The sequence below is a fragment of the Rhinopithecus roxellana genome, chromosome 17 (assembly GCF_007565055.1).
Source record: "Rhinopithecus roxellana isolate Shanxi Qingling chromosome 17, ASM756505v1, whole genome shotgun sequence".
NCBI classification, from domain to species: domain Eukaryota; kingdom Metazoa; phylum Chordata; class Mammalia; order Primates; family Cercopithecidae; genus Rhinopithecus; species Rhinopithecus roxellana.
Window position 1 is genome coordinate 68,778,184 of NC_044565.1, and position 27,092 is coordinate 68,805,275.

The 27,092-nt window shown below is 46.5% G+C and overlaps 1 protein-coding gene across 2 annotated transcripts in view; it reads left to right on the forward strand.

The window, feature by feature from the left end:
- The first annotated feature begins 18,368 nt into the window (after positions 1 to 18,368).
- The window catches only part of DPYSL5 (dihydropyrimidinase like 5), a 104,362-nt gene continuing 95,638 nt past the window's right edge, over positions 18,369 to 27,092 (forward strand). Inside the window, exon 1 of one of the 2 annotated variants that reach the window (XM_010371265.2) lies at positions 18,369 to 18,522. The gene's annotated coding sequence lies outside the window, so the exon portion shown is untranslated. Of the gene's footprint in view, positions 18,523 to 18,559; positions 18,629 to 27,092 lie in introns of those variants that run through there. The other variant, XM_010371264.2, reaches the window with a different exon arrangement.

Sequence of the window (27,092 nt, forward strand, 5' to 3'; positions counted from 1 at the left end):
TTTTGCCATGTTGTCCAGGCTTATCTCCAACTCCTGACCTCAAGTGATCTGCCTCCCTCAGCCTCCCAAAGTGCTGGGATTACAGGCATGAGCCACTGTGCCCAGTCTAGAAGGCAACCTTTAAACCGGGTCTTGGTGACTGGTTGGAGAAGAGTAGGGAAGGGAATTCCAGCCAGGAAGTTCAGCACAAGACAGGCACAGAGGTGCCAGGCCTCTGGTCCATATTCAGCGTACCACAGGCCACCTATTTGCCTGGAAGCAGGATTAGTGGAGTGTCTGGGGTGCAAGGAGATAAACACTGGAAAAGGTGGGTGCTGAGGACACTCCCTTCTTCTCTGGTAGACTCCCTCTGAAGGCGGCCACAGTGGGTGGAGATGCCTTTTCTCAGCATCATCATGGATCTCACAGTGGACGTTTACCGAGCACTTGCTGGCTGGCAGGCATTGTGCTAAATGTCACATCTGCTTTTTTATTTTATTTTATTTTCTTAAACTGTTAAAGATATTCTATTTATTTTTTCAGTTTCTGTAAAAAGAAGACTGCTCCATAGTTGTTACTCACACCTCCCTGTCTGGTCTTTGCTTGAGTTGTCACCTTAGCCAGTCCGTTCTGGCATGTCACCCACACCCCCAAAACTTACTCTGAGCTTGTTGGGTGAGCTTTAGGAGACATTGTGAGCTAGAGCTGCTGCAGTGGTGGGCCTGGAAATGCCGCTAGCTGATGGTACGGCCCCTCCAGAGGGACATGCTGGACACAGCCCTCTGTATTCTGCATAGGAGAGCATCCTCCCAACCTCCCAACATATGAATGAAAATTTTGGTTTGGGGCTGGACCTCTTTTCTTTTCATTTTTGTTTTTAGATGGAGTTTCGCTTTGTCACCCAGGCTGGAGTGCAGTGGCATGATCTTGGCTCACTGCAACCTCTGCCTCCCGGGTTCAAGTGATTCTCCTGCCTCAGCCTCCTGAGTAGCTGGGATTACAGGCACGTGCTACCACGCCCGGCTAATTTTTGTATTTTCAGTACAGACGGGGTTTCACCATGTTGGTCAGGCTGTTCTCAAACTCCTAACTTCAGGTGATCCACCCGCCTCGGCCTCCCAAAGTGCTGGGATTACAGGCGTGAACCTGTAACAGAGCAAGACTCCATCTCAAAAAAACAAAACAAAACAAAACACCACATTTTTAAATAACATGTGAGTCAAAGAAGTCTCAAGAGAAATTTTAAAATATTTTGAAGTAAATGAAAATAAAACACCAAAATGTATGGGATGTAAGTAAAAGCAGTGCTTACAGGGAAATTTATAGTATTGAAGTTATATACTAGGAAAGAAGAAAGATCTAACATCAATAATCTAAGCTTTCAGCTTAGGAAAATAGAGAAAGAAGAGCAGTGTGAGCCTGAAGAAAGCAGAAGGAAAGAAATAATAAAAATTAGAGAAGATATCAATGAAATTGAAAATAGAAAATCAATAGAGAAAATCAGTAAAACCAAAAGCTGATTCTTCAAAAAGAGCAATACAATTGATAGCCAGGCAAATCAAAAAGACAAAAGAGAGAGAGAGAGAAGAAACATAAATCACTAATATCAGAGATAAAAGAGGGGGCAATCACTTCTAATCCTAAGAACATTAAAAGGATAATAAAGGAATTTTATGAAAAATTCTGTGCTCACAAATCTGATAGCTTAAATGAAATGGACCAGTTACTTGAAAGACACAAACTACTAAAACTCACACAAAAAGAAATAGAGGCAAGGCCTGGTGGCTCGTGCCTCAAATTCCAGCACTTGAGGAGGCTGAGGTGGGAGGATCACTTGAGCCCAAGAGTTTGAGACCAGCCTGGGCAACATAGTGGGACATCATCTCTATTTTTAAAATTTTAAACATATATTTTTAAAACTTTTAAAAAAGGAATAGATAGTCTGGCTGGATGCAGTGGCTCATGCCTATAATCCCAACAATTTGAAAGGCCAAGGTGGGAGGATAGCTTAAACCCTGGAGTTTGAGACCAGCCTGGGCAACAGAGTGAGACACCATCTCTGTAAAAAATACAAAAATTAGCTGGGCATGATGGTACATGCCTGTAATCCCAGCTACTTGAGAAGCTGAAGTGGGAGAACTGCTTGAGCCTAGGTGGTGGAGGCTGCAATGAGCAGTGATCATGCCACAGCACTCCAGCCTGGGGGACAGACTGAGACCCCCCATCTCAAAAAAGTAAAGTGAATAAAATAAAAGAAATGATAATCTGAACAGGCCTAAATCTATTAAATAAATTGAATCAATAGCTAATAATCTTCCAAAAATGAAAACACCAGGTCCAGATGGCTTTACTGGTGAATTCTACCAAACATTCAAGTAAGAAATAATACCATTTTCCTGCAATCTTTTCCAGAAAATAGGAGAGGGAATACTTCCTAATTCATTCTGTGAGGCCATCATTACCCTAATTCCAAAACCAGATAAAGGTTATAAGAAAGACTATAGACCAATATCTTTCATGAAGATAGATGCAAAAATCCTCAACAAAATGGTAAGTTGAACCCAACAGTGTATAAAAAGAATTATACACTACAACAATGTGGGATTTATTCTAGGTATGCAAGTCTGGTTCAAAAATTAATTAATGTAATCATCACATCAACATGCTACATTATATGATCTTATCAGTAGAAGCAGAAAAAGCATTTGACAAAACCTAACACCATTCATGATCAAAAACTCTCAGCAAGCTAGAAATAGAAGGGACCTTCCCAAACTTGATAAAGAGTATCTATAAAAATCTACAGCTAGGCCAGGCCCATTGGTTCACGCCTCTAATCCCAGCACTTTGGGAAGCCAAGATGGGTGGATCACCTGAAGTCAGGAGTTCAAGACCAGCCTGACCAGCATGGTGAAACCCTGTCTCTACTAAAAACACAAAAAAATTAGCTGGGTGTGGTGGTGGGTGCCTGTAATCCCAGCTACTCAGGAAGCTGAAGCATGAGAATTGCTTGAACCCAGGAGACAGAGGTTGCAGTGAGCCGAGATTGCGTCATTGCACTCCAGCCTGGGCAACAAGAAGAAAGCTCCCATCTCAAAAGAAAAAATAAAAAGATAAAGAAAAAGAAAATAAATCTCCAGCTAACATCATAAATGATAGTGAGAAATCAGATGCTTTCCCTCTAAGATCAAGGATGTTCTTCACCATTCCTATTCAACGTCATACTGGATGTACTAGCTAATGCAACAAGGCAAGAAAAGGAAATAAAAGATACAGATTGGAAAAGGAGAAATAAAAAATGTTTGTTTGCAAATGACATGAGTGTCTGTGTAGAAAATCCCAAAGAATCAACAAAAAGACTCCAGGAATAACTGACTATAACAAGGCTTCAAGATACAAGGTTAATGTACAAAAGTCAGTTGCTTTCCTATATACCAGCAATGAACAATTGGAATTTGAAACTTAAAACACAGTATCATTTACATTAGCACCAAAAGAGAAAAAATGAAAAGAAAAAAGAGAAATACTTAGGTATAAATCTAACAAAACATGTACAGGATCTATATGAGAAAAGCTATAAAACTCCAATGAAAGATATAAGAGATTATCCAAATAAATGGATATTCTACGTTTATGGACAAGAAGACTCAATACAGTTTTTTCTGAGACGGAGTCTCACTCTTCGCCCAGGTTGTAGTGCAGTGGTGCAATCTCGGCTCACTGCAACCTCCACCTCCCCAGTTCAAGCAATTCTCCTGCCTCAGCCTCCCGAGTAGCTGGGATTACAGGCACCTGCCACCACGCCTGGCTAATTTTTGTATTTTCAGTAGAGACAGGGTTTCACCATGCTGGCCAGGCTGGTCTCGAATTCCTGACCTCAGGTGATCCTCCTGCCTCAGCCTCCCAAAGTGCTAGGTTTACAGGCGTGAGCCACCGCACCTGGCCTCAATACTGTTAAGATGTCAACTCTTCCCAGTTTGATCTATAGATTCAACACAATCCCTATTAATTTACCAGCAAGTTATTCTGTGGATAAGAATCAGAAAACTGATTCTAAAATGTATGTGGAAAGGCAAAAGACCCAGAATAGTCAACAAAATACTGAAGACTATCTAAAGGTAGACACCACCCAACTTCAAGACTTACTATAAAGCTACTTAATCAAGACAGTGTGCTATTGGTGAAAGAATAGACAAATTGATCAATGGAACAGAATAGAAAGCCCAGAAAAAGACAACAGATCTTTAACAAGGCAACTGATCTTTAAAAAGGAGCGAAGGCAATTAAGTAGAGAATGGATAGTTTTTCAACAAAGCTATTGGACATACATAATGCAAAAACAATGAATTGAGACACTGACCTTACACCTTTCACAAAAATCAACTCAAAATAGATCATAGACATAAATGTAAAATGAAAAACTATAAAACTAGAAGGTTACATAGAAGAAAATCTAGGTGACTTTGGGCTTGACAATGAGTTTTTAGATATAACACTAAATGCATGAACCATGAAAGGAACATTGATAAGATGGACATTATTAAAATTAAAATCTTCTCCTTGGTCTATGACACTTAAGAGAATGAAAAGACAAGCCACAAACTGGAAAAAAAAATTTCAAAACGTATCTGATAAAGGACTTATATCTAAATCTAAAAAACTCTTAAAACTCAACAAAGAAAGCAAACAACCCTAATTTAAAAATGGGCAAAAAACCTGAACAGACACCTCAACAAATAAGATATATGGATGATGAATAATCATATGAAAAGATGCTCAACATCATATATCATTAGAGAATTACAGATTGAGATAATCAGATATCACTGCACACCTATTGGAATGAGTATAATGTGAAGAACTTACAATACCAAATACTGATGAAGATGTGGAGTAACAGGAACTTTCATTCACTGCTAGTGGGAGTGCAAAACACTATAGCCATTTTGGAAGAAAATTAGGAAGACAAAACTGAACAGAATCTTACTGTACATCCAACAGTTGCACTCCTAGGTATTTACTCAACTGAGTGGGTAAGAAAACTTATGTCGCACAAAAGCTTGAACATGAATGTTTTTAAGAGCTTTATTCAGAATCTCCCAAAACTGGAAGCAACCAAGATGTCCTTCAGTAGATGGATGGATACACAAATGGTGTTATATCCATACAATGAAATATTATTCAGTTATCAAGCCATAAAAAGACATGAAGAAACCTTAAAAGCACACTGCTAAGTGAAAGAAGCCAGTCTGAAAATGCTATATACTATATGACTCCAACTATATGCCATTTTGGAAAAAGCAAAACTATAGAGACAACAAAAAGACCAGCAGCTGCCAAGGATTGGGGGGTAGGGCAGGGGATGCAAAGGGAAGGATGAATAGGTGAAGCTTGGGGGACAGTGAAACTATTCTGTATTGATACATTAATGGTGGATATATGACATTAGAGATTTGTCAAAACCCAAGGAACTATACAACACAAAGAGTAAACCCTAATGTAAACTATAAACTTTAGTTAATAGTAATGTATCAATATTTATTTGTAATAGCCAGGCAGGGTGGCTCATGCCTGTAATTCCAGCACTTTGTGAGGCTAAGATGGGAGGATCACTTGAGGCCAAGAGTTCAAGACCAGCCTGGGCAACATAGTGAGGCCCCCATCTCTATCAAAAACAATTTTTTTTAGAATTAAGTGACTGTGGTGGTGCACACCTAGAGTCCCAGTTACTCTGTAGGCTGAGATGGGAGGACTGCTTCAGCCCAGGAGGTCGAGGCTGCAGTGATATGTAATGACATCAATGCACTCCAGCCTGGGTGACAGAGCAAGAACCTGTCTCAAAAAAAGGTTGTAACAAATGTACCACACTAATGCACAATGTTAAGAATAGAGGAAATTCAGTGTGTACGTGTGTGGGGAGGGGTATGGGAGCCTTCTGTAATTTGTGTTTAACTTTTCTATAAATCTAAAACTGTTCCAAAAAATAAAGTCTATTAATTCTTCAAAAGTAATACAGGTAGATTGTTTTACTTGGAAGTCAGAAAAATAGACCAAGGCGAGTGGATCACTTGAGGTCAGGAGTTCGAGACCAGCCTGGCCAACATGGTGAAACTCCATCTCTACTAAAAATACAAAAATTAGCCAGGCGTTGGTGGTGGGCACCTGTAATCCCAGCTACTTGAGAGGCTGAGGCAGGAGAATCATTGAACCTGGGAGGTGGAGGTTGCAGTGAGTCTGGATCATGACACTGCACTCTAGCCTGGGCAACAGAATAAGACTCCATCTCAAATACATATATACAGATATACATACATACATGTATACATATATACATGCATACATACAAACAAACATACAAAATAAAGAAGCAGGGTGTCAAGGGGAGTGCTATGTAGAGGTGTCGGGGGTGATTGGTACCCAACATCCAGAGGCAAGGTGGGGTAGGGTGCAGAGGTGACTGACAGAGGGTGCAGAGGTGACTGACAGCAGAGGCTACTGGAGCAGAAGGGAAGCTGGCCAATGGAGCCAATAAGCAAACTGATTGAGCAAATAAGTAAACATATGGACAGTAACACAAGCCAGGCTTTGCACTTTGGAGAAGGTGCTTACAAACGTGGACTAGACAGTACCCAGACACATGACCGAAACTGCAGGTACTGCCATGCACACATGCACAGAAATGGAGAAGTAGTCATACTTGCATGTGTGTATAACAGTGTATGTAGGCTGGGCTCGGCGGCTCATGCCTGTAATCCCAGCACTTTGGGAGGCCGAGGTGGGTGGATCACTTGAGGTTAGGAGTTTGAGACCAGCGTGGCCAACAAGGTGAAACTCCATCTCTACTAAAAATACAGAAATTAGCCAGTTGTGGGGCACATGCCTATAATCCCAGCTACTTGGGAGGCTGAGAATCACTTGAACCTGGGAGGTGGAGGTTGCAGTGAGTCAAGGTCGTGCCATTTTACTCCAACCTGGGTGAGTGAGACTCTGTCACAAAAAATAAAATAAAATAAAAGTGTGAGTATACATACACATGTAGAGTTGGTTCTTGTTATTCTTGAAAGTTAGGCTCTATAACGTCACTGTGAACCCTGAATTATTGAATGCTGAACCATTGCTCCTAGGAGAAACATAGGGCTAGGTTTCTGTGAGTCTCGGGTCACAGCGTTTTGGACAACTGATCGATATGTGACCTTGTCTTTTTTTTTTTAAGACAGTGTCTTGCTGTGTCACCCCAGGCTGGAATGCAGCGGTACAATCACTGCAGCCTTGACCTCCTGGGCTCAGGCCATTTTCCTACCTCAGCCTCCGGAGTAGCTGGGACCACAGGCATGCACCACCACACCTGTCGGATTTAAAAAAAATACAGATGAGGTCTCGCCATGTTGACTTACTAGGTTCTCAATGAGTGTTTATTTGACAGTGCTGAAAAAAGAAGAATCTTCTCCATATCAAATCTATACCTGCTGGAGAAAAAAAAATTGCAGAATGATTAAGAAAAAAATATGCATTATGAGAAACTTATTTTAAAGAGCTTACATGAGATAAAGATGATAGGAATGGGCTGAAGACCTTAACAAAACAAGACCAAGGACAAAGAAGTACTAAATTTACCTGAGGGCTGCATGGCTGGTACCTCCTGGTCATCACATTGCTCAGAGGGCTAAATCTTTGGCCAGGCTAGTTCAGAAACCAGGCTGAGAGACCCGCACAGAGCACGTGGGCTATTCTCCCAGGGTGGGTCTACAGAGCCTAATGTGAGTACATTTCCTCAACAGAGCAAGCCACAGATGGCACTTTATAGTGTGAATACCACCTGTCCATGCTGACTGTTAGGCAAGGGGTCCTATTCTTCTGCAGGAATCTACCTAAAGAGTTAAATAAGATCACAAGATTTATTAGGTGAATAAAGAACTCCAGACACAAGATTAGTCCTCACCCTTAGGGCTGTTTCTTGTGAAAGCTGTCAGAAGCAAAATGGAGTCACTAATTAAAAAAAAAAAAAAAACCCTAACAAATAGAGCTGGGTTTGAAGAGAGGCCATGAAGAGAGGGTTCTCATACTTGTATGCCTGATAAAAACTATCACAAAGACTGCAAAACCACAACCTTGCACAAAGGACATCTGCTCAGAAACGGCCTGTCTAACTTCATACTGTTATTGATCTTTGTAGCCAAGGAAAATTATTTCAAACTAATCATGTAATCTTCATTTTTCTCTTTAAAAATCTTCATCTTCCATTACCTCCCAGAATATGCACATAGTTTACTAGGGCACGTGTATTTCCATTGCAATGCTCTACTCCCAAATAAATATCTTTATTTTACAGAACTTCTCTTTGTTGTTTGGCATTCTCTTCATATTATGGTAAATCCTACTTTAATTTTCCTCATTTACTGTAAGAACTATACCTATTATAAGTTTCAGCACTAGAGATTTGGACAGTTCTATGCTTTTCTTTGTTCTGCCTCATGAGGGCTTTTGAGAAAACAAAAGTCAGAAACTCTGGAACTTCCATCTCTGCAAGGAGTAAGGCAAATCGCTGTCTCTCTGAACCACAACTACAAAGTTGCATACGTAATTTTACAACCAGACTCTACTGCCAGACCCTCCTGGTCATTCTCAAAGACTTTGGATCAGTATAATGTCTTCCCTCTACCCAGGTCATTGAATTGCAGAGTTCTCTTTTATTGGCCATTTTCTTCCCTCCATACTCAAGAGGAAGGATTCTCAAACAAGCAATGAAACTCCTTCTCCATCTTACACCAGCTTGCAATTGAAAACTATATTTCCAGATGAAGTTATGACAGTATTCGTCTGGAAGGGTTTTCAATATACTTCCTAATTCTTTTCTTTCTTTCTTTCTCTTTCTTTCTTTCTCTTTCTTTCTTTCCCTCCTTCCTTCCTTCCTTCCTTCCTTCCTTCCTTCCTTCCTTCCTTCCTTCCTTCTGAGACAGAGTCTCACTCTGTTGACTAGGCTGGAGTGCAATGGCATGATGTCTGCTCCTTGAAACCCCTGCCTCCTGGGATCAAGCAATTCTCCTGCCTCAGCCTCCCAAGTAGCTGGGATTACAGGCACTCACCACCAAGCCTGGTTACTTTCTTCTATTTTTAGTAGAGATGGGGTTTCACCATGTTGGCCAGGCTGGTTTTGAACGTCTGACCTCAAATGATCTGCCCACCTCAGCCTCCCAAAGTGCTGGGATTATAGGTGTGAGCCACTGAACCCGGCCTAAACTTCTTAATTCTTTAACTCATCTTTTCTATAACTGGAATCCAGAGAAATGGCAGATTTTACACATCACAACTATTATGTTTCCATTAATCCAGGTGATGTGTAATTTCAAGGCTAAGAGCTACTAAGAACTACCATACACACAAAAAAAGAGCAAAACCTGATGACTCTTTAAACCTCAGATCAAATAATAATAACAAAAGTAATTCACATCAATATAATGCTTTATATGCAATTCAACAAAAAGCTAAGCAATATCTCTTTCTTTTTTTTTTTTTTTTTTTTTTTTTTGAGACGGAGTCTGGCTCTGTCGCCCACGCTGGAGCGCAGTGGCCGGATCTCAGCTCACTGCAAACTCCGCCTCCCAGGTTCACGCCATTCTCCTGCCTCAGCCTCCTGAGTAGCTGGGATTACAGGCGCCCGCCACCTCGCCCAGCTAGTTTTTTGTATTTTTTAGTAGAGACGGGGTTTCACCGTGTTAGCCAGGATGGTCTCGATCTCCTGACCTCATGATCCACCCATCTCGGCCTCAGAAAAGTGCTGGGATTACAGGCTTGAGCCACCGCACCCGGCCTGCAATATCTCTTTCTTTCTCTCTTTCTTTCCCTCCCTCCTTCCCTCCTTCCCTCTCTCCCTCTCTCTCCTTCCTTCCTTCCTTCCTTCCTTCCTTCCTTCCTTCCTTCCTTCCTTCCTTCCTTCCTTCCTTCCTTCCTTCCTTCCTTCTTCCTTCTTTCTTTCTTTCTTTCTTTCTTTCTTTCTTTCTTTCTTTCTTTCTTTCTTTCTTCTTTCTTTCTTTTCCTTTTACAGGGTCTCACTCTGGGACCCAGCCTGGAATGCAGTGGCATAAATCATGGGTTCACTGCAGCCTCAACCCTCTGGTCTCAGGAGATCCTCCCACCTCAGCCCCCCAAGTAGCTTGGACTACAGGCGCACACCACTATGCCCAGCTACTTTAAAAAATTTTTGTAGAGATGGGGGATCACTATGCTGCCCAGGCTGGACAATTTCTGAAATGTTAGCTCATTTGATCAGGTGCCCTAAGGCATTGTCTGATCCTCAGGCACTTTGCCTCGACTCAGATGAGTTCAATTCCCAGCACAAACATTTGCTGACACATCTCAAAGAACAACTAAATTGTAGCCGGTCTGAGCACAGGCTCTCCTCCCTAAGAGAAAAAAGCTGAGGTGAGTTGGGGGGATGATGTATTTATTCACCTTCTGGTTCTGGCACACCAGGTGCGTGCGGTAAAACACCCACTGTTGAGCGGAGACTCCCTGGCTGCAGGTAGCCTGGCCCTCTCTTCAGGGAGTGGGGTGCTGAATTACAGGCACACAGTCCTGGCATACTGTGTCCATGCCAGAAAGGGATGGGAGAGGGAGACAGGTGGGCTCTAGTTTTGGATTCTGGACACACAGAACAAAACATCCAAAGCTGATTTGAGGGACCTCAGTCCAACTACAACTCCTGGTACCCTGGTACCTGGTAATAAGACCAGGTACCCAGATCTTGTTAGGAATCTGGCTAAACATCTGGCAAGCTTGGTGGGTCAAGATTCCCAGGAGAGGGATGGCAAAGATCTCAAGAACGATTTCCACTTGGTATGATAAAGCCAAGAAGAGTTGTTTTATTTCTACCAGGACTATGATCTGTCTTCTGTAATTTCACGCTTCATGGACATTTGTTTCACGGAACAGATAATAACAATTGTAATTGCTAACAGTTTTAATTGCCGTACATGTGACTTATTTAATCCTCATTACACTTCCAAAGGCAGGTGCTCTGTTCTAATAGTACACTTCAATTGCACAGTGTTTACATTGTCAAATTTTAAGCCTGTTCATTATAAACCATTGACCAAACACCGAGCATGTGCCTCATACACAGGCACCTGATGTACATTTCCTCATGCACTCCCTACAGCCACCCTGTGGGTAGGAACCGAACTACCTCACTTGCACAGAGGAAGAAACCGAGACGTAGAGAGACTGCATAACCCAACCAGGTTCCACAGCCGAGAGAGTGATTCAGGGGGTTGTCAAAAGGTGGCCCACCATCTCCACACTCTGGGACTTTATCCAGCCTTTTTTGATCCTCAAAATAACAGAACTGGTGACCACTGCACTACAGTGAAGAAGAGAACAGCCCCCGGTGGAGGTGACTTCTCCCAGGTCACACAAGCACTTGCCCCACTTGGCCACACAGGCTAAGCCCTCTGAGACACTGGAGGTTTGAACAGCAGGACGCCTGGTCCCCTGGGTGCCTTACAGGGTTTTTTACCTGAAAGTGGGGAAGCAAATGAATCTAATTCTACAAATCACCAAATTCTACCCCATCACACAGTGGATGCCTCCCTGAAAATTATAATTCTAAATAACTTCCCATCCATACAATCCAACAAGAAAAAAAACATGGAATCTGTAGTCAAACTGGGACTTTGATCTTAGCTCTGCCCTTTGAGCTGTTTGACGCTGGGGAAGTTACTTCAAGGTCCTGTTTCCCTCTTCCATAAAGTGAATGTCGTGATATATTTCTCACAGGTGTGCTGTGGGATTAAATGAATAATGCACTTAAAGTATACAGGAAATTCTCAATAAATATTAGCTTTTTTTTTTTTTTTTTTTTGAGACAGAGTCTGTCTCTGTAGCCTAGACTGGAGTGCAGTGGTGCAATCTCGGCTCACCGCAACTTCCACCTCCCAGCTGGAGTGCAGTGGTACAATCTCGGCTCACCGCCATCTCCACCTCCCACGTTCAAGCAATTCCTCTGCTTCAGCCTCCTGAGTAGCTGGGATTACAGGTGCCCATCACCATGCCTGGCTAATTCTTGTACTTTTAGTAGAGAAGGGGTTTCACCATGTTGGCCAGGCTGGTCTCAAACTCCTGGCCTCAAGTGATCAACTCGCCTCAACCTCCCAAAATGCTGGAATTACAGGTGTGAGCCACAGCACCCAGCCTAGCTTTAATTCTTATTTAGATAAGTTCTGATTAATGCAACTAAAAAACAAAAATTAGGGCCAAGCACAGTGGCTCAAACCTGTAATCCCAGGCTGATGCAGGAGGATTACTTAAAGACAGGAGTTTGAGACTAGCCTGGGCAAAGTAGTGAGACCCCATCTCCCCAGAAAGATTTTAAAAATGAGCTGGGCTGCAATGAGCTATGATTATGCCACTGCACTCCAGCCTGGGTGACAGAGTGAGACTCCATCTCTAAAAAACAAAAACAAAAAACAAAAACAAAAGAAAGCTCAACGGAGGAACTGGCTTCATAAAAAGAATATCAGCGAAAGGTAGTAAGGGAAAAGTACTGTCTTTTTTTTTTTTTTTTTTTCCTGATGGAATCTTACTCTGTCACCCAAGCTGGAATTTAGTGGCACGATCTTGGCTCCACCTCCAGGGTTCAAACAACTCTGCTTCAGCCTCAGGAGTAGCTGGGACTACAGGCGCACACCGTCACACCGGCTAATTTTTGTATTTTTAGTAGAGACAGGGTTTCACCACATTGGCCAGGCTAGTCTCAAACTCCTGACCTCAGGTGATCCACCCACCTTGGCCTCCCGAGTGCTGGGATTACAGGCATGAGCCACCACACCTGGCCCTACTGTCTTACTCCTTTGGATTCACTTAATAAATAAAAATTCAATTTGGGGGCATGGGTGAGAGGATTCTTTTCCTATATTCTCAGCTCCTTCACCAGTAGGGGCTCAGTAAAGCCCTGTGCTGTGGAACATGATGGGTAGGGAACCAAAAGGTGATTAAAGATCTAATTCTTAGAGTAATTCTTTTGTTCCCTGAAGGTGATTGTTTATATTTGACTTGTGTTTCTTGTCCTCATTATTATTCTTTCTAATACTCAAATTTTATTTGTTAAGGGAGAAAAAGGCTTAAAACAAAGCCTCATTATCTTCATCTGGATAATGTTGGCATTGTGAGACTATGCAATTTCTAGCTTTGTTTGGCTTAAAGAACCTCTACATGTGCGTGAAATAAATGCCAATTTAACATTGTAGATTTCTGCTACAAGGCTGGGGCAGCTGGAATCATCCAGCAATTCCTCCTTTATGCTGGTTTGTGGCCATTCTCGTTCCAAGAGAAGGCAAACTTGCATTTCAAAATTAAACTTTGAAATTTAAAAATAAAAGCAGGAAAAAAAAAAAAAAAAGAAGAATTAAAAAAACAACTTCCCTAGGCCAGAAGGAATGATTTAAATTTTTGGAGAGTTCCTCGGAGTTTCAAGGGTAGTGATAAACCATTGGAATTTATTTTGATGTTTCAGCTCTAGCACAGCACCCCCTCAGCCTCCTCCTCCCCAGGCCTCCTCCTCCATCCCCTGTCTGACGGTAGTCACTGCTCTGGGGCCTGGAACCCTCCCAGTCTCATTCCCCTGTTTGTGTATCTGAGTATCTCTATGTCTTTAGATCTTCTTCACGCTTTCTCTGTTGTCCTGCCTCCCTCTCCCAAAGTCTGTCTGTCTTGTTGCCCCCCTGGCCCTGTGCTTTTTAAATTTGGCTCCTGCTTTGTGGCACTGTCTTGAATACACAGGTTTGACTGCTGGTTGACATTTATTTATTTATTATTTATTTGTTTATTTATTTTGAGATGGAGTCTTGCTCTGTCACCCAGGCTGGAGTGCAATGGCAAGCTCTCAGTTCACTGTAGCCTTTGCCTCCCAGGCGCAAGTGATTCTGTGGCCTCAGCCTCTGGAGTAGCTGGGATTACAGGCCTGTGCCACCACCCCCGGCCAAATTTTTTTCTTCTTTTTTTCTTTTTTTATTGAGACGGAGTTTTGCTCTGTTGCCCAGGCTGGAGTGCAGTGGCCCGATCTCGGCTCACTGCAACCTCTGCCACCAGGGTTCGAGTGATTCTCATGCCTCAGCCTCCTGAGTAGCTGGGACTACAGGCGCATGCCACCACGCCCAGCTAATATTTTGTATCTTTAGTAGAGATAGGGTTTCGCCATGTTGTTCAGGCTGGTCTCGAACTCCTGACCTCAGGTGATCCACCTGCCTTGGTCCCCCAAAGTGCTGGGATTACAGGCCTGAGCCACCGCACTTGGTCTATTTTTTCTTTTCTTTTTTTTTTTTTTTTTTTGAGACGGAGTCTCGCTCTGTCGCCCAGGCTGGAGTGCAGTGGCCGGATCTCAGCTCACTGCAAGCTCCGCCTCCCGGGTTCACGCCATTCTCCTGCCTCAGCCTCCGAGTAGCTGGGACTACAGGCGCCGCCACCTCGCCCGGCTAATTTTTTGTATTTTTTAGTAGAGACGGGGTTTCATCATGTTAGCCAGGATGGTCTCGATCTCCTGACCTCGTGATCCGCCCGTCTCGGCCTCCCAAAGTGCTGGGATTACAGGCTTGAGCCACCGCGCCTGGCCTATTTTTTCTTTTCTTTTCTTTTCTTTTTTTTTTTTTTTTTTTTTTTTTTTTGACACGGAGTTTCACTCCTGTTGCCTAGGCTGGAGTGCAATGGCATGACCTCGGCTCACTGCAACCTCCGTCTCCCGGCTTCAAGCGATTCTCCTGCCTCAGCCTCCCGAGTAGCTAGGATTACAGGCATGTGCCACCACGGCTGGCTAATTTTGTATTTTTAGTAGAGACGAGGTTTCTCCATATTGGTCAGGCTGGTCTCGAACTCAGGTGATCCGCCTGCCTCGGCCTCCCAAAGTGCTGGGACTACAGGCGTGTGCCACCACGCCCAGGCTATTTTTTCTTTTTGAGACAGAGTCTCCCTTTGTTACCCAGGCTGGAGTGCACTGGAGCAATCTGGGCTCACTGCAACCTCCGCCTTTTGGGTTTAAGTGATGCTTTCACCCCTGCTTCCTGAATAGCTGGGACTACAAGCGCTTGCCACCATACTCAGCTAATTTCTTAAATGTTTTTGCAGAGACAAGGACTCATTATATTGCCCAGGCTGATCTCAAACTCCTGGGCTTTGTGATGGTCCCACCTTGACCTCCCAAAGTGCTGGGATTATAGGCATGAACCACTGCACCTGGCCTCACTTTTTTTTTTTTTAATGGCTAACTAGACTTCACAATTTGTTCCCCACACTAGGGTTGTCACTGAGAAGTATAAGGAGCAAAAAAAAGTGAAAAGAGAAGGATGAGGAGGAAACTTAATATTATACAAAGCTCCTGGGAATACTGGAGAGCCCCTTTCCCAGGGGGCACTTCGAGAAGGAACAGGTTGCAGCTGCAGAGGAAGGAACGTCTGGGTCCCATGGCTTGGCAACGGGCTCTTCTTGAGAGTCGCTCACCGTCACAGGCTCTCTCTGCACTGGAGATCCGGCCTTCTGGAGGCTGGCAGGAGGACGTGCTGGAGCAGGAAGGGCTCCGCTTTGCACCAGGCAGATGTCCTTTGGAATCCTGGCTCTGTTGCTTACAGCAGTGTGACTTCCCAGGCAAATCATTTAACCTCTCTAAGTCCAGATAGCCTCATTTGTAAGGAGCAATGCTACCTGCTGTGTGGAGTAGCAAGGATTAAATGATGTGTTGTAAAACACCGAATAGACCCGGGCTCATAGTAGGAGTTCAGAAAGTGTGATTTTTCTCCCTCCTCCTTTCATGGTAGTCTTTAACTTGCCTTTATTCTGAAGTTTGTTAAGACTGTTGGGAACTCAGAACACATTTACTCATAAAAACCAGTAGCCCTGGGCTTTGTGAGGTCTGACCCCCCCAACCCCTGCCTAACTCACTATCCCCATTCTCTTCCCATCACCCTCATTCAGGGACTTGACTTTCAAGACCTGGTGGGTTCTTCTGCTGTCTTCCAAATATCCCCTCGGGTTCCCCACCCACAAGCTTTTGCTCCTTCACCCTGGAATCTCAGACCTCTGCTTAGAACTGTCCATCAAATCAATATCCAGGTGAAATCCAAATTCTAGCTCCTCCATTTCCCAATGTTATGCAGAACTGATTTCTTTCCCATCCGAATTCTTATTCTACTTTATCTGACCAAGTAGTAATATGAGCTTTATAATAAAAATCACAATATATTGTCTTTTGTGGCTGTTATTGTGGGGAGTGTCACATATTCTTATATCCCTCGCACTGTTCAATAACCACTTTCTGTGGGATAAATAATAATAGCTGCATTTGTTGCATGCACACTATATGCCAGGCAATATGCTATGGCCTTTATATACATTTGTTCATGTAATTTCCACGACAAGGTTAAAAAATGTATATGACCCCAATATTCTGGGGGGAGCTAAGTGTCAGCTGGAGTAAGTCACTTTCTCAAGGTCAAGTAGATAGAAACTGAAGGAGCAAGGATTCCAATCCAGCAATGTGGGACTCCCAGCTCTGTGCTCTTTCTACTTCCCAGGAAATGGAGCCTAAGTTAACAACGACAAACCGAAGTCAAGTACTGAGGACATATGCAACCCCTGGTTTGGGTGCAACCTTTATCAATGTCCTATACTGACAGATGACGTAGCCGTTTCTCTGACTAGGGAAGGTAGCCCAAGAAAGCTAAGACGCTAGAGTCCAAATTTAAGGTCTACGAAACACCGCAGAAAACATTTATAGTCACTAGGGGGCTCCCTCTCCCTTAAGCAAAAAGCGCAGCACCGCCTGCACGCGGTAGCCTCTGGACTCCGCCGCCGGGAGGCCGCTGGGAGTTCCACGCCACCTCCCTGACGCCCAGTCCATTTTGCCTACATCCCTGTTCGGGCAAAGCCCTGGAGAATTCACAGGGCAGTGCCCCAAGCTGGAGCAGTTTTCACAGCCACATCCCGGGCTGCGCTGGGTTGGGGATGCTTTGAGGTTCCCCTGGGGGCTCCCTGCTCTCTGCTCACCAAGCAGAGGGGAGTTGGGAAGGGGAGAAGTGCAGACTCAGTAGTGGGTAATCCAGAAATGCATCCCCCGAAGGCCAGCCTGGCCTGGTCCAGGCCCTAAGCTCTCCGGGGAAGGACAGCAGGGAACCCCGCCTTGGCGGGCTCTGTGGGTCCTGCGCCCGGATAGATTTTGCTGAGATGGGGAGAGGGGACCCCCTCCACGCCCCCGGAGTAGTGAACACCATTTTGTTTGAAAGTATCCTGCAAAGAGAACCCCTTCACGAGGCCATGGCTGCCAGGGGACTCCTCATCCCCACCGGATACCGGGGGAGCCCGGAGAGGGAGGGATTCTGCAGCTGCAGCTTGGGGGTCCTCGATGCTGCATTTTAACGCGCATCGCAACGTCTTTGGAGTGACATTAAGTGCAAAGAGGCAAATGACTAATCCAAACTATTATTATAACTGCAGAAAATAACACAAATCAATGGCAAAGGCTTGAACCGGGATTAGCTAGGAAGGTGGGACAAACCGGGGATGAGCCTTCCTCTTCTTTTTTAGATTTGTTGATTTTGGTAAATCATGTATGTATTTAAACATGAAGAAACAGGTGAAGCGAATGTAAATTGGGTTATGAATAATTTCCAAAGGCTTCGCTGTCCCTTGACAGAAGCCAGAAATAAGACAGGCACTGGGCCTGAGCGCTCTGGACAGGGAAGCCCCCGCGTGGCGCTGGGCAAAATCTTCTCGGTGGAGAGAATGCACTCCGGGTTCGAGACCTCACAGGGTCCAGATGCGAACTGCGGTGGCCCCAAGTGGCCGTCACTTTGATCATGAGAACAGTTTTCCTATAGCACCCACCCCGCCCTTTGCATCCTGCAATCCCGCGGGCGTCAGAGCGGGTCTTGGCGCGAACCAGGCGACCTCGGCGGGGTCCCGCCGCGGAGGGCAGCGCGGCCGCAGCCCGGGAGAGGCGGTCGCGGCATTGTTTCAGCCCCTGGGGTGGGATCCAGCTGGGGGAGGGGAGGCGGGGTGTCCTCCGGAGCCGCCCCCCCGCCCTCCCCGGGGACCCGTGCTTCGGCGCGTCCAGGCTTTGTGATGTCCTGAGTCTCCATGGAAACCCGAGGGAACACTGAGCCGGGTGCTAGGGGGGTCGGTGAGTTCTCCGGCCGCGCCCTCCGTCCGCTCTCGGACCCCAGCCCTGCAGCAGGGCCTGCTGGGAGTTGTAGTCCCCAGGCGGCGGCCGCGCGCGGCGCCGAGGTTGCGGGGCGCCGCCTATCCCCGCCTCCCCTTAACCTGCTAGCGGAGGTGGGGAGCGGCGGGAGGAGCCGGCCGCGCGGTGATTGGCGGAGGCCGCTCCCAGCCCCCACACGCGCCCCTCCCCCGCTCCCCACTCTGGACTCCCGCGCTGGGCGCGCTGAGGCGGCCCCCGAGCGAGCGCGCGTGCAGCCGCCGCCGCCCCGAGCACCCGCAGCTCCGGCGCCGCGGCGAGACGGAGACGGACCGAGCCACGGGCCCCCGCGGCCGCAGCATCCCAGAGGAGTGGGTGATGGCAGGGGGGGTCGGTGGGCTTATCCGCCCCGGGCTAGAACATCCTCCTCTCCCCCTTCTGTTTCTGCGTGAGGCGCACAAAAGGGCGGGGAGCCGGGTGCGCCTGGGGCCCGGCCGCAGGGGACGCGGCGGGAGGTGTGGTTTGGGTTGGGAGGTGGCCATCGGGGGTAAGCCAGGGCGCTCTTGGGGGTCCTCTTTGTACGCCCACGAAGCGCCGTGCTGGGCCTTGCTCACAGTAAGCGTTTAATGTGTGCTCGCGGGGTTGCAAAGCCCTGGGGTGAGGAGGCGCCTCGGCCGAGGGGTTTCGCGCCTAGCGCCTAGCACGCACGCAGTGGGCCGCTCCCCTCGCCAGGCGCGGTGCAGTGGACAGCTGGAGGGCTGGGCGGGGGTGCCTCTGGCCTGGGGCCAGTCCTGCCGGTCCCAGGATCTGCGCTGTCCCCGGTCCCACACACCACCCATATACACACCCTCCGTCCTTCTCGCCTCCGAGTTGGGATATGCCCAGCCTGGACCCGACCCGGCGGTCTGTTCCACCCGCCCGGCTAACGGAGCGGACGCCTGCAGAGGACTCGCCCGCCGCCTCCTAGCCTCCTGCCTGAGCCACAAAGGCCTCCTGCGGCTGCCCAGCCCAGAGCGGGCGCCGAGCTGGGTCCCTCGGCTAAAGCCCAGCGCGGGAGCCCGCCTTGCAGCATCGATCTCAGCGGGCACCGACGTCGACGCCCCGGGCCTGGGGACGGGGCTGGAGTCTGAGCTGGAGAGAGGCCGGGAGAGGGCGAGGGGAGGCCTGGGTTAAGAAAAGATGGGAATGGGGAAGGCTGGGGAGCTGGCTTGGAACAGGTAGTGGGTCTCGGGGAGCAGGGAGTGGGAACTAGGGTTTGAGGAGGAAAGAGAAGGGGCGGGGGCGGGTCCGAAGAGCGAAGGAAGGAGCTCGGTGCAGGTGGCACCCGGCGAGGCTGGATCTGCTGAAGAATGGGGAGGGGAGGAGGGATGCAGGCGGGTGGAGACCGCCTGGGTTTGAGGAAGGGAGGACGAGAGCGAGGAGGAGACCCGCGCTGTGCGAGGGAGTGGGGCCTCCTGGGAAGGCGAGCCTCCCGAGGAGGGCGGGGCAAGCAGCTAAGAGGCTGTCTCAGGCCAGACGATCCTCAGCTGCAGGCGCAGGGCTTGGCGGCCCAGGTGGCCGGCTGGGCGTGGCCCTCGGACCGGGGCTAGGGACCCCGGATGGCAGATCCGGGACGGGGCTGGGCTGGTTTGGTGAGGAGCTTTGTCTCCAAGCTTGAAACCAGCCGGTAGCGACTCGCTTAGGGTTCTGTGATCTTCCGCGGCGCCCCCCGGCACGCCCTTTTCTCGAGAAGCTGAAAGGCTTTGCCCAGCGGCAGGTGCTGCCAGGGAGGCGGCATGGGGGACGTCTCCCTTCGGGGAAACCCAGAGAACAATAACCGACCCTGGTGTCCACCCGACGACGAACCAGGTCCCCCCAGGACGCAAGGGTGCAGTTTTCGCGTGCCGGGAATACTGCCTGGGGAACCTCCGGGCACGTGCTGTCTTTGGGGCTGTGTGGGGGCCCGGTCCCGCCGGGAATCCCGGGTGGGAGGCGCTCCCCCGGCCTGGGGACCTGCAGACAGCCACCCCCTCACTCCGGCTCGGGTGCCTTCCGGTGCAGCGCCGCCGCCGGCACCGCGCTGTCCACCCGCTGCCGAGACGCGGCGTGGTTAGCTGCGCGGAGCTGCCGGGCGGCGACGCAGGTGCCAGAGACTGGAGGTCGCCTCGGTGCAGCGCGGGTTCCCCCGAGCAGCGGCTTTGTCTGCCGAGAAGGCCCGAGTCTAGGGGCTGCCGCTATGCTTTCTCAGGGGGAGCGGTAAGGGCTGGTGCGGATTGTGGTCAAATTGCTGAGAAGCGGGTGGAAATGACCCGCCAAGGGTGAGGCTCTTGGTTTGGGAGCCGCTGCTAGGGGACCAGTGCTTTTCTTTGCCAGTGACCACACCCAAGCCAGTGCGCCTCTTGCAGACTTCGCCCATATTGTCTGCTGACCTAAGCCTGGGGTGGCTCTGTGATAGGCGGTGGTTGCTTGCCCATGGGAAAGCAATGAACCGAATGGAAGCCTAAAACAGGCTTTCAGCAGGGCTTTCCATGCACTCGGCCTCTTGCTCGCAGTCTAAATACCTTGCAAGTCACCGCTGCAGCGCTTTGACATGTGAAGTGATAGCCAAAGCCAGAATTCTGTGTTGCACTGTTGCTTTGATAATTGGTTAGATGGCAAGTTAAAGGTGAATCTTTAGTATAAAATTATCATTTTAAATTGCCATTCATTAAAAAAAAAAAAAGCAGAAATGTTTTTGTTCCCAGACTGGGCGATACTTGGCATTGTAGAACTCATTGATGCCACTTACATTTGCCACTAAGTTAACTGAGAGCCTGTTGGCTCTCTTAACCCAGCCTTGAAATCTCAGGATTTTCTTTCTTAACAAGGTTGGTGCGTAAGGTGAAGGACTGTGCTATGACTGTTGGCTGTTGCCCAGGACAGATGATAGCTGCCAACGTGAAGGCCTCTTGCCTGAGTGTCCTTTCTGGCCATAGGGAGTCAGCAGTAGGCTATGTCTTGCTGGTTTTAAAGGATGGTGTTTTGAGGAGGTGCCTCACAGAATTTACAAAACTGGTCTGGAAGAACTATCTGAAACATTGCTCACTGGTTGTTTTTAACTATATTTTAACCTAATTATATATATGTATATATTAATATGTATATACACACATACACACACATATATACACATACTATATTTTAACTTATATATATATGTATTTACACATACACACAAACATGCATTCAGAGTACATAAAAACTAGGAATCTCAATATTAGAAACTCAGAAATCTGACAATGAAGGTTTTTTTCTTGTAAGAGAGCTCCAATGGGAAACATGTTTTCATAATATTACCCAAGGGAACAGTTTCAGAAAGGAGTGTTTTGTTGGCTTCTTTTTTGTAATAATTTTATGGATTTTTAAAAGGATGCAATCCTCTTAAAGCACTCTGGACATCCATCCCAGTCTGTTCCACATGGCAGGGAATTCATAGATGAGGAATGCCGGTATGACCAGCCGGTTTTTACAGGGATGATGGAGAGAAAGCAGCCTCCCTCTCCCACCTTCTGCTGGTGCTGCAGAAGGTGCAAACATTAGCAGGTCGTTGCATTATTCTCAATGCTTCTGTCTCTGGAAAGAATTCCACAGCAAGGCAAGTTTACACAGTTGACAAAATCAGGTCTCAGGACTTGGCGTAAACTTCATTTGTGGCACTTCCACGTCTCTTCTCCTGCCATAGCTATCCGAGAATTTCCCCTTCTTAATAGCTTCTCTGGTCCAGGCTTCTGTATGATCTTGCATTAGCTCCAAGGGACTATACGCCAAAGGATGGCATGACTATAGGCAGGTCTCTGGGTTAAAAGTAAATTGTGGCCGGGCACGGTGGATCATGCCTGTAATCCCAACAGTTTGGGAAGCTGAGACGGGAGGATTGCTTGAGGTCAGGAGTTCGAGACTAGCCTGGCCAACATGTTGAAACTCCATCTCTACTGAAAATACAAAAAAATTAGCCTGACACGGTGGCACACACCTGTAGTCCCAGCTACTTGGGAGGCTGAGGCTGGAGAATCACTTGAACCCGGGAGGCAGAGGTTGCAGTGAGCTGAGATCGTACCACTGCACTCCAGCCTGGGCAACAGAGTGATACTCTATCTCAAAAAAAAAAAAATGTAAATTTTGTGTTCAGATCATTTTCTTAGGGCATAGAAAAATATTGAGAGCTGGAGAAGTTGGACAAGAGTATCTGAGACCCAGTCTATCTTCCTGATGTGAAAATTTACCAGTTTCTGATAGAATCTGGTCCTGTGTATCTTTTTTGTTTTCTGAGGTATAAAAACATATTCCAGAAAAGTCTTCTAAGACTTAATTCACAGGAATCCTGTAAAACAGGATATCTTTGTCAACGTGAAGTCCTGTAGGGAAAACTTGGTATAATATGGGAGCAAATAAGAATAAATGTGTTTTATCATTTTTCAAGTAACCAGGTGTTTGATTTCATTGCACTGCTAGTGGATAAATGAGAAATAATTTCAAAATCGCTTTGCCTTACTTGTTTTTTATATGAAGATGAAAGATTGAAATACCATAGCATGAATCTTTTGTGAGCTTTGGTATTTATTTATTTATTTTTGAGACGGAGTCTCGCTCTGTCGCCGGGGCTGGAGTGCAGTGGCCGGATTTCAGCTCACTGCAAGCTCCGCCTCCCGGGTTTACGCCATTCTCCTGCCTCAGCCTCCCGAGTAGCTGGGACTACAGGCGCCCGCCACCTCGCCCGGCTAGTTTTTTGTATTTTTTAGTAGAGACGGGGTTTCACCATGTTAGCCAGGATGGTCTCGATCTCCTGACCTCGTGATCCGCCCGTCTCGGCCTCCCAAAGTGCTGGGATTACAGGCTTGAGCCACCGCGCCCGGCCAGAGCTTTGGTATTTATGTATAAAAGTGGGCACAAAGGAAATTCAGGGAGGAACATGGTGTATGATTTGTTCTACTTCAGTCTTTGAAATTTGTTTCATTTAAAATAAGCTGATTTAATCACTGATTGAACCCGAGCTTGCCAAGCACTCCCATCAATCACAGCCCTGTTCTGTACTTGTTCCCTCGCCTCCCTCCTCCCTTGTCACAATCCAGGCTCAGCGGTAGTGTGCACCGGAGGGAGAGCCAGAAAACCTGGGTTCAGATTTCACCTTGGTCACTTTCTGTTTATCCGTGCAATGAGGATGATTGTATTAGGTTGGTGCAGAAGTAATTGCTGTTTTTGCCATTACTTTTAAAGACAAAAACTGCAGTGACTTCTGTGCCAGCCTAACAGTATCTACGTAAGGGGTTGTTCTGAGGTTTACATGAGTTAATGGTTAGCACTAAGAGCAGCATCTGGCATCTCGTAAGTGCTCAGTAAAAGTTATCATCACCATCAGCAGCAGCATCATATTCTGCCCCTAAAATGTGTGTCCACAAAAACAACACTTTGATTCCCCATTTAATTGTTCATCCCAAGGGGCCATGGCAAGTTGCCATAGGAATTAACAGTGGGAACAGAGAGAATGATTAGAACTCCTTTCTAAAACTCCCACCCTTGCAAATAGTAGGAATAGCTCTCTGTGGAGTCTGTTTCCTGGCAGCCTCTTTAAGCTCAGCTGTTTTTAGCAGCTGAGAACTTGGAGAATTAAGAGTGTTCCAGAAGTGCTGTGATCTCAGCTTTGCTGCATCATTCCTTTGAGTGGGGTTAGGCTGGCATGGCTGGTGAGGGTCTGTTGTCCCGAGGCTATTTAGTTCTTGGTGTGGAGAAGAGTCATCGTGTTCGGTTGATGGCAAATTGTTGGGAATACAGATAACTCAGGTTTTCCAGCTAAGATATATGGAATTTTGTGCAACTTGGAACCACAGAATTATTTGTTTCACGAACACTTTCAAAGCACTGTGTGCCAGGAGTGGTTCTGATTCCTATGCATTAGGTTGCTGTTATTATCCCCATTTTGCAAATGAGGCAACAAAAGTAAAAAGGACACTCAGATGGGGACATGGCAGAGCCAGGCCTTGAACCCAAGGGGTTTGAATACTGTCTGTATCAGTTCTCCAGTATAACTGGAGTTCTCCAGAAAAACAGAAAATCAGTTGTCCAGAAAAACAAAACCAATAGGAGTGGTTTATGCAATTGGAGAGGCTGGCAAGTCCCATATCTGTGGGGAAGGCTGGCAGACTGGAAACTAGGCAGGAGCTCATGGTACACTCTTTACTTAGAATTTCTTCTTTCTCAGGGAAAACTCAGTTTTTCTCTTAAGACCTTTTAACTAGGCCGGGCGCGGTGGCTCAAGCCTGTAACCCCAGCACTTTGGGAGGCCGAGACGGGCGGATCACGAGGTCAGGAGATCGAGACCACCCTGGCTAACATGGTGAAACCCCGTCTCTACTAAAAAATACAAAAAAAAAAAAAAAAAAAAAAGACCTTTTAACTAATCATATGAGGCCCACCCACATTATCAAGGAAAATCTCCTTTCCTTAAAGTCAACCACCCAGCTTGGGCAACATAGGGAAACCTCATCTTTATAAAAGTTAAAAAAGGCCGGGCGCGGTGGCTCAAGCCTGTAATCCCAGCACTTTGGGAGGCCGAGACAGGCGGATCATGAGGTCAGGAGATCGAGACCATCCTGGCTAACATGGTGAAACCCCGTCTCTACTAAAAAATACAAAAAAATTAGCCGGGCAAGGTGGCGGACGCCTGTTGTCCCAGCTACTCGGGAGGCTGAGGCAGGAGAATGGCGTGAACCCAGGAGGCGGAGCTTGCAGTGAGCTGAGATCCGGCCACAGCACTCCAGCCTGGGCGGCAGAGCAAGACTCCGTCTCAAAAAAAAAAAAAAAAAAAAAAAGTTAAAAAAAAATTAGCACAGCTACCTGAGAGGGTGACATCGGAGGATTGCTTGGGCCTTGGAGGTCGAGGCTGCAGTGAGCTGTGATTACACCACTGCACTTCAGCCTGGGCAACAGAGCAAGACTATCTCAAAAATTAAAAAATTAAAAAAATAATAAAGTCAACTGATTATAGATGTTAACCACATCTACAAAATACCTTCACAGCAACACTTAGATGAATCTTTTATTGGATAATGGTACTATAGCATAGCAAAGTTGACACAAAGAACTAACTAGGCCAGGCACGGTGGCTCACACCTGTAATCCCAGCATTTTGGGAGGTCGAGGCAGGAAAATCACTTGAGGTCAGGAGTTCGAGAGCAGCCTGGTCAATATGATGAAACCCTGTTTCTACTAAAAATACAAAAATTAGCCAGGCATGGTGGCACAACCTGTAGCCCCAGCTACTCAGGAGGCTGAAGCACAAGAATCACTTGAACTGGGGAGGTGGAGGTTGCAGTGAGCCAAGATCACACCATTGCACTCTAGTCTGGGTGACAGAGTAAGACTGTCTCAAAAAAACGACAGCAACAACAAAAAGAAAGAAACCCTAACCATAAAAGGATCCATGCCTTTAAACACTACCTTAAGCTGAGAACCTTATGAGTTGGGTGTGAGATTCACAGTAAACTAAATAATTTAGCAAGAGGCTATCCCATTACAAAATGGTACACCTCACCTTGTTTAAAATAGAATTTGGACATCTTTTCTTACCCATGTGGCTTCTAGCCCAAAATATTGCTCAGAGTAACCATTCAACAGATAATATTGAAAGAATGACTGACTGGATGGTTTTACATAATATTTTACAGGATTTTCCAGCTACTGAGACCTCTGGTTCCCCATTAACTTTTTTTTTCTTTTTCTTTTCTTTTTTTTTTTGAGATGAAGTCTGTCGCCCATGCTGGAGTTCAGTGGTGTGATCTCAGTTCACTGCAACCTCTGCTCCTGGGTTCAAGCAATTCTCCTGCCTCAACTTCCCGAGTAGCTGGGACTACAGGCGTGCACCACCACGCCCGCCTAATTTTTGTATTTTTAGTAGAGACAAGGTTTCAACATGTTCAACATGTTGGCCAGGCTGGTCTGGAACTCCTTGTCTCAGGTGATCCGCCTGCCTCAGCCTCCCAAAGTGCTGAGATTACAGGTGTGACCCACCGTGCCTGGCCTCCCTTTTAAATTAAAAATCATCCGGCTCATGCCTGAAATCCCAGCACTTTGGGAGGCTGAGGCTGGTGGGTCACAAAGTCAGGAGTTTGAGACCAGCCTGGCCAATATGGTGAAACCCCGTCTCTACTAAAAATACAAAAATTTAGCTGGGCATGGTGGCATGCGCCTGTAGTCCCAGCTACTCAGGAGGCTGAGGTAGAAGAATCACTTGAACCTGGGAGGTGGAGGTTGCAGTGAACTGAGATCACACCACTGCACTCCAGCCCAGGTGACAGAGCCAGACTCTGTCTCAAAAAAAAAAAAAAAAAAAAAAAAAAAAAAAAAAAAAAATCATCTGGCCCAAATAAGATTGAGTTTTTGTGAATGACTAGATTCTTTTAGGAAGAAAGGAGAACTTCTGCATTCTCAGTTGTGCATGTGTCACTCCCCACTACCTAACATCTGTCCACTTTCATTGGTTCGGCAAAGGGTTTGGGGTCTGCTGCTGCCTGGACTCCCTGTGAATGTGTGTCTCCCACCCATTAGTTGTGCCCGGTACTCAATCACACCATCTTTGTGTCACTCCAGTGTCTATTTCTAAGCTGCCCCTTTGTTGATTTCAAATCCGCCATGGGCTGGCTTGAAATTCTCAGGCCTTGGGTCTTTATTCTCCCTTCTTTTGTCTGGTCCTGTCCTTCCCTTTGTCCTTCTGCAGAGCAAGATCCACTATTGATACAGAAGTCGCCTCCTTTGTAATTTTTTACTTCAGATTTCTGACCTTATAGATTGCTATGTTTGTTCTGTTATAAAATTCAAAAACAACCCCCAATTTTTTCATTTAATGTCTTTTTGCTCTTGTTTCCAGCATATGTGAAACACTTTCAACGTTAATGAAGTTATTTAAATTGTTTTAAGTTTGCCGTATTGT